This window comes from Mytilus californianus, unplaced genomic scaffold (genome assembly GCF_021869535.1).
Source record: "Mytilus californianus isolate M0D057914Y unplaced genomic scaffold, xbMytCali1.0.p SCAF_2, whole genome shotgun sequence".
Classification (NCBI taxonomy): domain Eukaryota; kingdom Metazoa; phylum Mollusca; class Bivalvia; order Mytilida; family Mytilidae; genus Mytilus; species Mytilus californianus.
This window is the reverse complement of record NW_026262668.1, coordinates 42,484,514-42,498,841: the sequence shown is the minus strand read 5'-3', so window position 1 is coordinate 42,498,841 and position 14,328 is coordinate 42,484,514. Positions and strand designations below refer to the sequence as shown.

At 32.9% G+C, this 14,328-nt stretch overlaps 1 long non-coding RNA gene across 1 annotated transcript; it reads right to left on the bottom strand.

The window, feature by feature from the left end:
* Positions 1-3,737: 3,737 nt before the first annotated feature.
* LOC127728781 (uncharacterized) lies at positions 3,738-4,304 on the bottom strand. Its single transcript, XR_007994372.1, has 2 exons — positions 4,171-4,304; positions 3,738-3,893 (listed from the first exon to the last, which is right to left on the bottom strand). It is a non-coding gene; the product is annotated as an uncharacterized LOC127728781 (long non-coding RNA).
* Between the last annotated feature and the right edge of the window lie 10,024 nt (positions 4,305-14,328).

The following is a 14,328-nucleotide window of genomic DNA, read 5'->3' as shown; positions in this document are numbered from 1 at the left end:
ACATGTTTAACCTCGCCGCATTTTTGCGCCTGTCCCAAGTCAGGAGCCTCTGGCCTTTGTTAGTCTTGTATCATTTTTAATTTTAGTTTCTTGTGTATAGTTTGGAGTTTAGTATGACGTCCATTATCACTGAACTAGTATACATATTTGTTTAGGGGCCAGTTGAGGGACGCCTTCGGGTGCGGGAGTTTCTCGCTGCATTGAAGACCCATTGGTGACCTTCGGCTGTTGTCTGCTCTATGGTCGGGTTGTTGTCTCTTTGACACATTCCCCATTTCCATTCTCAATTTTATCTGCTGACAAAATATTATTTCTCCACGAGTTGTATCTCAGATATGGACTCTAACGCAAACTTTAATCAGTCACTCATATATGAAATGTAGGTCAAGATGACCTTATTTTTATCAGGACCCTTTGTTATTCAAGACGCATCTATGAACAAAATCTAATGAACTATGACTTATACTTCCACAGATAGATGGACTTTGACTTTGTGACGGACAGATGAAACACTATATCCCTTCCCCAACTTCGTTTGACAAAAGATAGAAAAATCTTAAACCAAACAAATGTCGAATTATTCCTCTCAGTAAAGGTTGAGACATCCTCGACAAAATGTTGTCATTTCTATTCGGTTTTGGTGAAATTTTAAAGTATCAACAAACATACATAAAAATATGGATGTAGCTTTGTGTGATATTTAACGATGAATTCTGTTCAAACCGATGCGAGGGGTCAACTGGAACTTATTTCCAGTTATGAGGAATATTGCTCATTGTTGAATGCCTCATGGTAACTTGAAGATGAATGACAACAATAAAAACGTTCAATTTTGGGGTTTTACCATGTATTGATATTAATATTGTCTCATGTACATTTACTCCATATTTCATATTTTCATTGGGTATACGACAGACTAAAAAACTGCTTACATACTACAACTAAAATCAGTACGCTTGAGACAGTATAGCAAATTATTCTCTTCGTAACAGCTGAGAAATCCTTGACAAAATGTTTTCATTTCAAAATTGCGAAGTATTAACAAACACCAAGTGTATAGTTGAGAGGCTCGAAAATCACTTTCAGTTACTGATGTTAAAAATCCTTTTTGCGTGAACACCCTGAGGGGTTCACGTTTATATATTGGTGAGTTTGGAAGTGTCTATGGGTCATTCGATATCCTCAGAATCAAGATTCTCGGAACGTCTCGAAAATTTTCGATCATTTATACAGGTAGTTATCTATGTCTTTGATACGGTCCCTCTGTGGATAGGCTACCACGTGACATTTTATATTTCAACAATCAAAGTTCATTTGTAGATTGGAAAGTAAAACAATAAAGACTAGGTTGCAGTAAAAAAAATCATTTATATGTTTATATAGAACCTATTTGCCTTTCGACAAAACATGTGTTTTAATAATGTGAATGTTTATTAAATATTAATGAAAACGCAATTATATACTTCATGCTTTGAGACGGTCCCTGCACGCGTTGTGTGTAGTATTCAATATAGCGTCACGTTGTGCATTGTGACTATAAACCTGGGAATAGTTTTTGATATATAATGTCCCAGAATAAACTGATTATTTCTGAACGTTTTTCATTGATATTTTGTATTTCAATCATAGCATGGGAAAATGTCGGAAGGCATGATGAAAATTAAGAAAACGATATTTCTGTTAAAATATTTATCTTAGGTCGGAAAGCAGAAAGATAATCAAACAAAAGGATTTTTCTGCTAAAATATCTATATTTCATTAATAGATACTGCCAGACTAAGAGAATATTCTTATTAAGTTTAAACTGAGACTGAATGTATTCTTAATAGAATATGATTAAAATAGTCATATATATACGTGCATAATGTCTCACAGGTTTGAACAGTCATTACATTTATGAAAATTATATGCAACGTATGAGCACCAATGAACAGGGATGCGTACCCAAAGGTAGCAAAATATTTCAATTTTTAAAATTTTAAACAGTCGTGAATGAAAAAATATGAAGATATGATAGATAAAATAAATGCATCCAGTTTATAAAGCAAACAGTGCTTAAATTTATATTGCGATTGGTTTGTGCAATTTGCATTAGACATCGGGTTTGTAGAAACTAGGATTTGCAAAAGGGTTATGAAAAAATGATGTACACTCCCAAGTGATAAATAAAATAGTCGAGCCTTAAAATGTATATTCAAATAGTAGCTGCACAACTATCCAACATTGCTTTCAAATTGCTTGTGCAAAAATCTACACACAATTACATATTTTCAATAAAGGTGTTTTAACATCATCATTATCTTATTCTATTCACAGTAAATTATTTCAATTCAAAAGCAAACAATTTTCAGCAAAAATTTTTTGGTGACCAGTCAGCGGTCTTGGGTTCACGTATTGCTTTTCTTCTTCTTTTTTTTTTTGAAAGAAAGCAACTTGTATCTGTGCGATGCTTCTGGGTTGGACTGATGATAATCTCCGAGAAAAACGAATTGCTTGAACTTTGACATTTCTGTGTCTTTGTGAAAAACCCGCGAAACATGGAAACATGTTACCTATAAAAACTCCCGAGATCGTTTACGTTGAAAGTAAAGATATCTTTATTATGATTATTTTTCTTAGTGATGAAAACTGTATATATAATAATCAAAATAGAATAAAAAATAACCATTTTGAGAGAAAAAACGCAAACTATAAATCATTTCCCATGTTCCGACGACGAGTTGTTGTAAGATTATGCCCAGCAGACACAACAACGTTGATTCAACATTGAATAAACGTCAGATTTCAACGTTGAATCCATGTTGAAAAGTAGTGTTGGATTGAAAATTGATATGACGTTGAAAATTTAACGTTGATTCAACGCCAGCTTTCAACGTTGAAAATAGGTTGAACTTTGGTCTGAATGTGGTCAGTATATGTTGAAAACAGGTCGAATGCTGGTTGAATTGAGTCAGGGTATGTTGAAAACTGGTTGAATGCTGGTTGAACTGTAGTCTGTGCATGTTGAAAACTGGTCGAATGTAGGTTGAATACGGGTTGAACTGTGGTCAGTGTGTTCAAAATGAATTTAATATTGATTGAACTAAAGTCAATGTATGTTGAAATTAGGTCTAATGTTGGTTGAATTGTGGTCAGTATGTTAAAAATGTGTTAAATATTGGTTGAACTGTGGTCAATGTATGTTGACAACAGCAGTGGTGTTTCTTTTATTTGTTTTTTACTGTGACAGTGGCAAAATTAAGATGTGTTAATAAAAATGTTTTGATTCTTATCCACAGCTGAAATATTTTCCCCTTGCATGTCCATCAGGATAATTCTAATTGCAATAAAACTTTCTCAATAGTATATGTACTAAGTGGGAGTAGTCATCATGTATTTGTGGTTGTATTCTGTGGCTGAGTTCATTAGTTTGGAGATTCCTCCATGTAATCCCTTTTTATATTTGCCTTGAATTTTGTAATTTTGTGTAAAATAAGTAATTCCCTTTCCTTTATCTTGGTATGACTGGCATGAAGACAACTCACTTCTGAATCTGAAGTTTTTTATACACGACTAGAGAGCACAGACACAACTGCTTAACCCTTACCAAACATAGATCATCTTTATAATTGAAAACCTACAGCTTTTACTTATATACGACTACATTGGTCATACAAATATTCAATTCATATAAAATATGTGTGTGAACTAAAAACTTAAGTTGCTCAAGTACGTATCACATTCAAACAAACACAAAATGAATACTAAAATTTTATTAAATTTCTAGTCTTTTTTACGAGACACCCCCCCCCCCCCCCCTGATCTTTCAGGAGCATATTTTAAAAATCTCCCACACTCTGTCCATATTGAGGACCCTGTCGCCCCTTCATGGCTACTACATGAAACTACAGCATCTGCAATAGAAAAACTTAGTATAAGTACACTATCATAATTTTCTTTTGCAGTTCATATTAAGAACTCTACTGTTATATGTGAACAAATTATTTCTGTATAATTATATCATTCTTTAAAATAATTTACTGATGGTAACCTATGTTTTTTTTTGTTAATTAATTTTCATGGCAAGGATTTTGTGAAAGGATTTGGGTAACAAAAAATATAATGCCAGAGTAGGATTTGGTTACAAATTGTAACACATTCTTCAATGTGTCAAACATTGGTATGACTCACCTCTTATAATTTTGAACAGGTTTGAGTCACCAAAGGCATGTTAAGTCTTTTTCCCTTTCATGTTCATGTTAGACATCAGTTTATTGGTAAGACATCTACAAAGATAAAAAAAAAGAATTATTTGAAGTGCATCATCTTCAAATTTTCACTATTCCTTCTATAATTTGAAATAATATAATAAGTTTTACAATGTGAAACTCTTTCCAAATTTGTAATTTCAAATCCTTTTAATTATCGGTTAAAACCCACAAGTATTATAACTTTTATTTTAGCAGTAGAAATTTGTCCTGCAGATTCCAACCCCATCAAGGGCTTTAATAATAAACTTGATCCTAAAACTCATAGTTTGGAGAACTTACAACTAGCTAATGACACTTGAGCTCTAAGACCTTGAGTCACTCATCTTGAAAAACAATAATGCACAACAAGCACCAAGATCTTAACAGTCACTCATAATGAGAAACAGCAATGCACCACACGCATCGAGATCTTGACAGTCACTCATCATGAGAAACAACACTGCACCACAAGCACCAATATCTTGACAGTCACTGATCTTGGGAAACAATAATGCACCGCAAGCACCAAGATCTTGACAGTCACTCATCTTGAGAAACAATAATGCACCACAAGCACCGAGATCTTGACAGTCACTCATCTTGGGAAACAATAATGCACCACAAGCACCGAGATCTTGACAGTCACTCATCTTGAGAAACAATAATGCACCGCAAGCACCGAGATCTTGACAGTCACTTATCTTGAGAAACAATAATGCACCACAAGCACCGAGATCTTGACAGTCACTCATCTTGGGAAACAATAATGCACCGTAAGCACCGAGATCTTGACAGTCACTCGTCTTGGGAAACAATAATGCCCCACAAGCACCAAGATCTTGACAGTCACTCATCTTGAAAAACAATAATGCCCCACAAGCACCGAGATCTTGACAGTAGTTACTCATCTTGGGAAACAATAATGCACCGCAAGCACAGAGATCTTGACAGTCACTCATCTTGAGAAACAATAATTCAACACTAGCACCGAGATCTTGACAGTCACTCATCTTGGGAAACAATAATGCCCCACAAGCACCGAGATCTTGACAGTCACTCATCTTGGGAAACAATAATGCACCACAAGCACCGAGATCTTGACAGTCACTCATCTTGAGAAACAATAATGCACCGCAAGCACCGAGATCTTGACAGTCACTCATCTTGAGAAACAATAATGCACCGCAAGCACCGAGATCTTGACAGTCACTCATCTTGAGAAACAATAATGCCCCACAAGCACCGAGATCTTGACAGTCACTCATCTTGAGAAACAATAATGCCCCGCAAGCACCGAGATCTTGACAGTCACTCATCTTGGGAAACAATAATGCACCGCAAGCACCGAGATCTTGACAGTCACTCATCTTGGGAAACAATAATTCACCGCAAGCACCGAGATCTTGACAGTCACTCATCTTGAGAAACAATAATTCAACACTAGCACCGAGATCTTGACAGTCACTCATCTTGAGAAACAATAATTCAACACTAGCACCGAGATCTTGACAGTCACTCATCTTGGGAAACAATAATGCCCCACAAGCACCGAGATCTTGACAGTCACTTATCTTGAGTCACTTTGAGAAACAATAATGCATCATAAGCAGCAAGATCTTGACAGTCACTTCTCTTGATATAAGATGGATTGCTCAGTGAACGGACCTCAGAGATTTTCTGCAGAATGCTGTAAACATGGTAAATCATAAAACACAGCAAAGAGGGCATAGGGTTACGAAAAAAAGTGTCAGAGGACAGGAATAACCCTCCCAGACCAATTGAAAATACTGCCCAAATTTGAACATTGAGTGTCAAATCTGAATGTTTTTGTTATTAGAATACTAGAAGTATACAAAAAATTTATGTTCTGCCTATCAGAAACATTTTAACCCCCAAAAAATATTTCTATCAAACAACACATTTTAGTCATTTTTCTGTCAGAATGAATACTATAATAAGAAAATCTTTTAGTTACAATACTTGGCATGGTATCTTGTTTACATTTCTAAAAATAACCCGGTTTGGGAATTTACGCAAATATGAGTCACGCATTCTGTGCTTAAAAAACATTCATTGTTTATAAATATATTTAAGTTTTTTTTTGGCATCTTCTTCTTTTATAAAAATTAATAAAAATGTATTTATTTCAATTACCCAAAATCTTTATTTTTGCAATAATATAGATCCGCAGAGAATCATGTAACAATCTTAAACCCATATCATATGATGGACCGGCTTAGTGCCGGACCATAATAATTTCAATATTCTACTTTCATTTATGTTTGAGGCAAACAAAATATAGTTTGATTTTTAGGCAACTTCACAGCTAGTGCCCCTTTAAGATAAAACACTTACATGCAATCATTTATATAGTATAAACTCAAGTTGAAATGTAAATAAAAAAACGAAATATGTGAAATATATTCTAAAAATAACCCGGTTTGGGAATTTACGCAAATATGAGTCACGCATTCTGTGCTTAAAAAACATTCATTGTTTATAAATATATTTAAGTTTTTTTTTGGCATCTTCTTCTTTTATAAAAATTAATAAAAATGTATTTATTTCAATTACCCAAAATCTTTATTTTTGCAATAATATAGATCCGCAGAGAATCATGTAACAATCTTAAACCCATATCATATGATGGACCGGCTTAGTGCCGGACCATAATAATTTCAATATTCTACTTTCATTTATGTTTGAGGCAAACAAAATATAGTTTGATTTTTAGGCAACTTCACAGCTAGTGCCCCTTTAAGATAAAACACTTACATGCAATCATTTATATAGTATAAACTCAAGTTGAAATGTAAATAAAAAAACGAAATATGTGACAACTGAGGAATATAATAAATGGGTTATGATTTTGCCATGAAATATGTAATGGTTCGTGATTTCACAAAACTTCTGTATAAGCTTAGGTGTTTGACGGTTTGACCATCACCCCATTATCTTGGATTTGTATTAAACTCAAAGGTTTTTTTTGGCTTAATTTTATCACCCTTTTAAAAAATGGTGGATCTGCCACTAAGTCTTTAATTGTGCACAATAAAAAAAGAAAAATGCATACATCATGTTTAAAGCGTACTAGCAACTCGTTCGTTATGCCCTTGTGTGTGGTGATGTCATAGATCTTTCATAGATACAAAGATTTGATTAGTAAATTTGGCTGTACCTGTAGAAAACTGATTAAAAACGGTATTTCCCATCCTAAATTTTACGGTAATATTGTACTTAAAGCGCGGAAATCACTATGTGATCCGTGTAAACTCATCGAACCTTTAAACAAACTTATTAGTAAAGGTTATCTTACCAATGTTGTAATTAGATCTTTGAATATAGTTAACATTGGCACTAATATCGATTTTGTCATCAGCAAATTAAAACATAACTAAATTTGTATTCTTTTCAAACGGGATGTATAAAGACACACCCATGATTTATAAAGATGTTAACTCCTAACTATCCTACTGCCTGTCGATACATTTATTTTTGGCATTGCACAAGTCATGTCTTCTTTGACTGTCCATGACGTTAAAATACTAAATCCCTGGGATGTTTTAGTTGATTTTAGTCTCTGATGCATGATTTTTTATTATTAATTGTTTTTGGCTTTTAACTACCTGTCAGTAACTGCGAGTACTCTCAAATCGTATTTTCTTGTTTATTTGACCTGTTGATACTAATTGTACTGCTTTTTTGTAATTTAATGTTTACTTATTCAGGGTTATATCTGGTCTATATACCAGCTTTAATAAGTGTTTGGTATTACTATAAATTTTCACTTCTTCGTACTATGAACATCAAAATTTCCTTTCTCCATTTGAACTGTACACGTATACCTAACGACAAAATTATTTTCATTTACCTGTGTTTAAAGTAATTGCAAATGGCTGATATTTTTGTTCAAGCATATTGTTTTTCTTAAATTGTTTAACATTTCACAGCGGTATAACATGTTACTTTAATTATTCTTCCCTTAGTTTATCTATTTTGTATTTACATTCTATCATAGATCAAATTTATTTGTTCAGTGTATGTTCACTGGTGTTAATATGTCTTTTGATTGAGTTAAGCCATTTCAATTGACATTTTATAGTGTGTCTTTCTATATTGTGATGTTACACTATTGTTTTAGATAAGGGTGAAGGTTTGGTACCATTAAAACGTTTAAAACCGCTGCAATTGTTTGCACCTGTCCTAAGTCAGGAATCTGATGTTCAGTAGTTGTCGTTTGTTGATGTGGTTCATAAGTGTTTCTCGTTTTTTATATAGATCAGACCGTTGGTTTTCCCGTTTGAATGGTTTTACACTAGTAATTTTTGGGGCCCTTTATAGCTTGCTGTTCGGTGTGAGCCAAGGCTCCGTGTTGAAGACCGTACTTTGACCTATATTGGTTTACTTTTATAAATTTTGACTTGGATGGAGTTTGTCTCATTGGCACTCATACCACATCTTCTGATATCTAGCATGTACTCTTCTATAGTATTCATCATTAATATTTTAATAAGTGATTAGAATGGAGAACAATGTATCTAAAATTACATGCATGGCATACACGAAATTAATAAAATAATTTCTAAGCTCCTCCCTACCTCCCAAAAAATGAGACATCTTTCATTGTCATTATGGATAAGCTCCTCCCATTATGTGCAAAATTGACAATTGATGAGTCCTTCCTATCATATAAATTTTTTATGGCAGACGCTATTATTATCTTGTAAACCCTTGTATGTAAATGTATTTGCGAAATGAACTTGCAAATGGTGCAAATGCTACAATGTGTTGCTTTTGCTATTATTTACTTTTGACCCTTTTGATACGTGAGAGAATAGCAAATGCTACATTTAAAACAAAAATAGTATTTGCAGTTTAATTTTCGCATTTGCAGTTACAATTGTCGCATTTGCAGTTACAATTGTCGCATTTGCAGTTACAATTGTCGCTTTTGCAGTTACAATTGCCGCATTTGCAGTATTATTTGTAGCATTTGCTATATCTATTATAATAGCATTTGCGGTATTTAATATAGCATTTGCAGCAAAATATACTTTTGACCCTAATGATACGCCATAGTTAGAGGATGCTGTTAAAGATGACGAAAAGCTACAACCCTATCTAGTCACTGAGAAGTGCTATAACGTTTATATAAAAGCAGCACATAATCAGTAACAAGAAAGGCTCTATAGAACATACATCTTTACATACCACTCTCATAATTTACCCTCACCCTCCCAATTTGTCCTATTTCTCCATCCCACCATACCTCTCTATTCCATACCAACCTTAGCCACCTATATTAGCCTATTCTGTGTTTCTAAAGTAGTTAGTTAATGAAAAGATTTTTAATCATACAGTACCGGGCATGGAAGAATAAATTTTTAAAATGGAAAAACATAAAAAGTTTTTGAGATTTAACATGGAAGTAATTTTTAGTATTGAGCCAATTTTGAAGTTGTAGTTTTTATTTTCAATATTAAATGGTTATCATGTCATTTCTTGAAATCTAAGGTAACAGCCAAAGTAACAATAAACCAAAATGTGTGATGTAAATTTTATAAAAAGAAATTATCCTTGGATAACCGGTATGCAACCAAAATTTGTATTTAACTGAAAGAGGTTAAAATTATTTTAAAACAAGTAAAAGAAAATCATAAAAGGTACAAGTCCAAAAGTGAAAATAGCCAAAAGTTTTTAAAATGCCAATTGCAAAGTACATGTCTGCTTGTACTAGCCAGATAGCCTGTGAGTTATCTTGACTTTAAGGTGCTAGTTCACCAAGACAAATGCCTGCAGTAAGACACCTGCCTCTTGCTTTCGGAGTTTAAAATTTTGATAAAACAGTAAAATACACCTTTTAGAATTTTATAAAACAATAAAAATTACCCATTTAAAATTTGGATAAAACAGTAAAATATTCCTAATTATATTTTTTTTTTAAAAAACATTAAAACATCCCCAATTAAAATTTGATAAACAAATAAAATAACCAACCCACTTTTGGTAAAAACAGTAAAACAATCCCAATAAAAATTTGATAAAAACATATTAAATACCCTGTCTCTGTTAAAAAACAATAAAATGACCCATTTAAAATTTTGATAAAAACAGTAAATCAATCCCAATAAAAATTGGATAAAAACATATAAAATACCCCATCCCTGTTAAAAAACAATACAATGACCCATTAAAAATTTGGATAAAAACATTAAAAAAATTCCCATTTAAAATTTGGATACAACAGTAAAACATCCCAAATTAAAATATGAATAAAAACCCTAAAACATCCCCAATTAAAATTTGAATAAAAACGGCAAAATATCCCCAATCAAAATTTGATAAAATCAATAAAATACCCCTTCCCTGTTAGAAAACATATTGTACATATGCTAACAGAGCCACCGCACTAAGTATGTACCAGTTATAGCGGACACATGGTACGTATGGTAGATAAAATATCTCCTCCCCCAAAAGGTTTTTGACCAAGCCACCTCATTCGGTCGAACTGAGGCACCTCACTCAGTGTGTACCAGTAATAGTGGATACTTGGTACGTATGGTAGGGGACGTTACTATACCTTAAAGGGAGGTATAGCATCTGTGAACCCTAAACACAGAAAGCGGCTTAACTTCCCATACGTGTATACAAGTATCCAATGCTTACTGATAAGTAACGTTATCATGTTTATCATGTCAGTCACTGAAAATGATATATAAACTGTAACTACTGAAGAACCAACTGCAATAATAACATAAAAACCTTGATTATAAGTTTCCTGTGCTAAAAAGTGAAATATTTTGTTATTAAAGTTCAAATTTACTAAGTAGTCTAGGTTTGATTTTCTTGAAGGTTTTCATAAGGTGGCCTTTGGGTAAACACAGTTTGACAGTAACTCAACAATAGAGTAAAACCGGAAAGATATGAAAATGTCAAAATAGTCTTTTACAATAAACGATTATAACTAATAGTACCTAATGGTATTTGAATGTTGTATGGTGATATTTCTTTTGTATTGAAACCATAAGCTATAGTTTATTCATTATCTTTGATCTTTAACCTTGAGGGATAGTTGTCTCATTGGCAATCCTATCACATCTCCTTATTTTTATTTGGCTGAGAGTTAACTGTAGTTTTCTGTGTTGATAATCCATTGAGTTACACTTTCAGACCAACAAATAAACTTGCAAAAGGCACGTTGTGTGGAATTTCTCAAAGCACATCCATCAAAAATAAGTATATATATAAGAATGAATTCTGTAATAAGTGCCATGAAAAAAGAAAGAAATTTATCTATCTTTTATGTTGTTTTTATAAATTCAAGGTAGAAAACATATTTTTATCATTCATTTAATTAATGAGCAAATATTCTTCATTTCATACACAGAATTTACTATCTTAAACAAACTCGTATGAAATCTGCAGAAGACAGTACAAGTTCTTCAAATCTTAAAATGCATACAAATTTTTGTCACATCCTATTATTTGCCTTGTAAGTCTTCATATGAAAATTGCCACATTTAAGTCATGTAAATGCTAGTCAGATTACATCCACATAGTCTATGAAATAACAATTTAGATACTGATTCTTGTCTCAATACTGTTATGGCTTCACTTCTAATACAAATCACTTTATTCAAAGATGAAGTCTTCACCACTGTGATTCCTCTTCAAACGAAATTACTTATTCTGCACTTTTCTCAACATACTCAAAAGTAAAAACAGCATTTATAATCCTAAAGTATGTATGCATGCTTGTTGGAGTTTAATCAGCCTTAAATCAAACAATCATATGAAAAAGTTCAGTTTAAAAAATTTTGAATCGGTAACTGAACATGAAACTATATTAACTTCCACCTGATTGTTAAATAATTGCAAAATACAAAATTCAATATCAGATAAATGTAAAAGGGCAAAGTAAAAAAAAACTAGAGGCTCCCAAGAGCCTGTGTCGCTCTCCTGATTCTACTTTGGTTTTGAAGATCATGTAAAAATAGATTAAAATCATAACAGATACCATAATAATGATTGAGGCCAAATTTGGTTTAATATTGGCCCCGTAACTTAATCAAAAGCAGAAGACTTTTGTAAAGTTTACAGAAATTATCAATAAATTCATTGAAATTGTTGAAAATGACTTTATAAGGACAATAACTCCAACAAGATGTCAATTGACAATTTTGCTCAAGTTGACTTATGTGTAGATCTTCTTTTCTTGATATTTTTGCAGTTTACAGTATATATCAATCTTTAAAGATACATGTATTAAGGTCTTCATCAGCACCTAATAAGGAAAATTTATGCCATGTTTGGTTTCATTCCTTTCAGTGTTCCTCTTGAAGAAGCATTTGTATATATTTCCCATAGGGTCTTATGTTAAACTAAGTCCCCTGCTGGCGGCCATCTTGGATGAGGTTTCGGCTACAAAGTAACAACACTTGGTCAGCACCTCATTAGGAACATTCATGCCATGTTTGGTTTCATTCTATTCAGTGGTTCGAATTCTCTAGAAGAAAACATTTGTATATATTTCCCATAGGGTCCTATGCTAAACTTACTCCCCCTGCTGGCAGCAATTTTGGATGACAAATCAGTTACAAAGTAACAACACTTGGTCAGCACCTCACAAGGAACATTCATGCCATGTTTTATTTCATTCCATTCAGTGGTTCTCTAAAAGAAGACATTTGTATATATTTCCCATAGGGTCCTTTGTTAAACTAAGTCCCTCTTTGGCGGCCATCTTGGATGATGGATCGGCTTTAAAGTAACAACATTTGGTCATCACCGGATAAGGAACATTCATGCCATGTTTGGTTTCATTCCATTCAGTGGTTCTCTAAAAGAAGACATTTGTATGTATTGTCCATAGAGTCCTATGTTAAACGAAGTCCCCCCGCTGGAGGCCATCTTGGATGTATGATCGCCTATAAAGTTACAACACTTGGTCAGCACTTCATAAGGAACATTCATGCCATGTTTTATTTCATTCCATTTAATGGTTCTCTAAAAGAAGACATTTGTTTGTATTTCCCATAGGGTCCTTTGTTAAACTAAGTCCCCTCTGGCGGCCATCTTGGATGATGGATTGGCTTCAAAGTAACAACACTTGGTCAACACCGGATAAGGATCATATTTGGTTTCATTTCATTCAGTGGTTCTCTAGAAGAAGTTCAAAATGTAAAAAGTTAACGACGATTTCGGACGCCGATGGACGACAACGACGGACGCCGACGGACGACGACCGACGGACGCCAAGTGATGAGAAAGGCTCACTTAACGCTTTGGGCCAGGTGAGCTTAAAATGGTCCAAAGCTAAAAATTTTACCAAATTTCAACTAGGTTTTAGTGCATTTTCTTATGTTGCATCTTGATACATTTAAGTTAATAAATCCAGAAGGACATAAAAGAAAATAAAGGAATGAAAATTTTCTGAAACTTTATTGACATAAACCAACAAAAAAAATTTAAATCAAGTATACATTTGTAAAAATGTAAATGGAGACAAACACTATCAAATATTTAATTTTTTTTCACCCCAATTGATTGCAGAGATCCAGACATTACTTCTGATGCATAGATTTTTTTTTATCTCCTCCTTGATTATCATTTTTTTCACGTTTTTTGCTATTTTTTTGTATCAATTCATTTAAGGTTAAAGGAAAAAGTTTTGATTAAAAACAAATTCTCTAACTATTTGACAAAAAAACTTCTTCATATCAACATTAAGCCATTTTCAAAATCACTGAAAATTTTGTTTATAAATCTTTTTATAAAGAAGATATATCAAATAGAAAATACATCCAGTTTCCCCTGTTTTTGTTGCACTCCTGACATATTACATACATAACAAAAAATACAGAAAATAGAACAAAATAATCATTAAATTTTTAATTTATAAGCATTGCTTGTTTATAAAGACATACAACCGTCATTTGAATGTTATTTCTATATTTACTTTTGGATCTAATGCACTTCGGATCATATATAAATTGATTTTTCTGACACATTATTGATAAAATGAGGTTAAGTAACCATAAAATGAACCAAATTCTATAAAATATTTAGCAGACTTGTTGTTTGACAACTTGAAAAGATA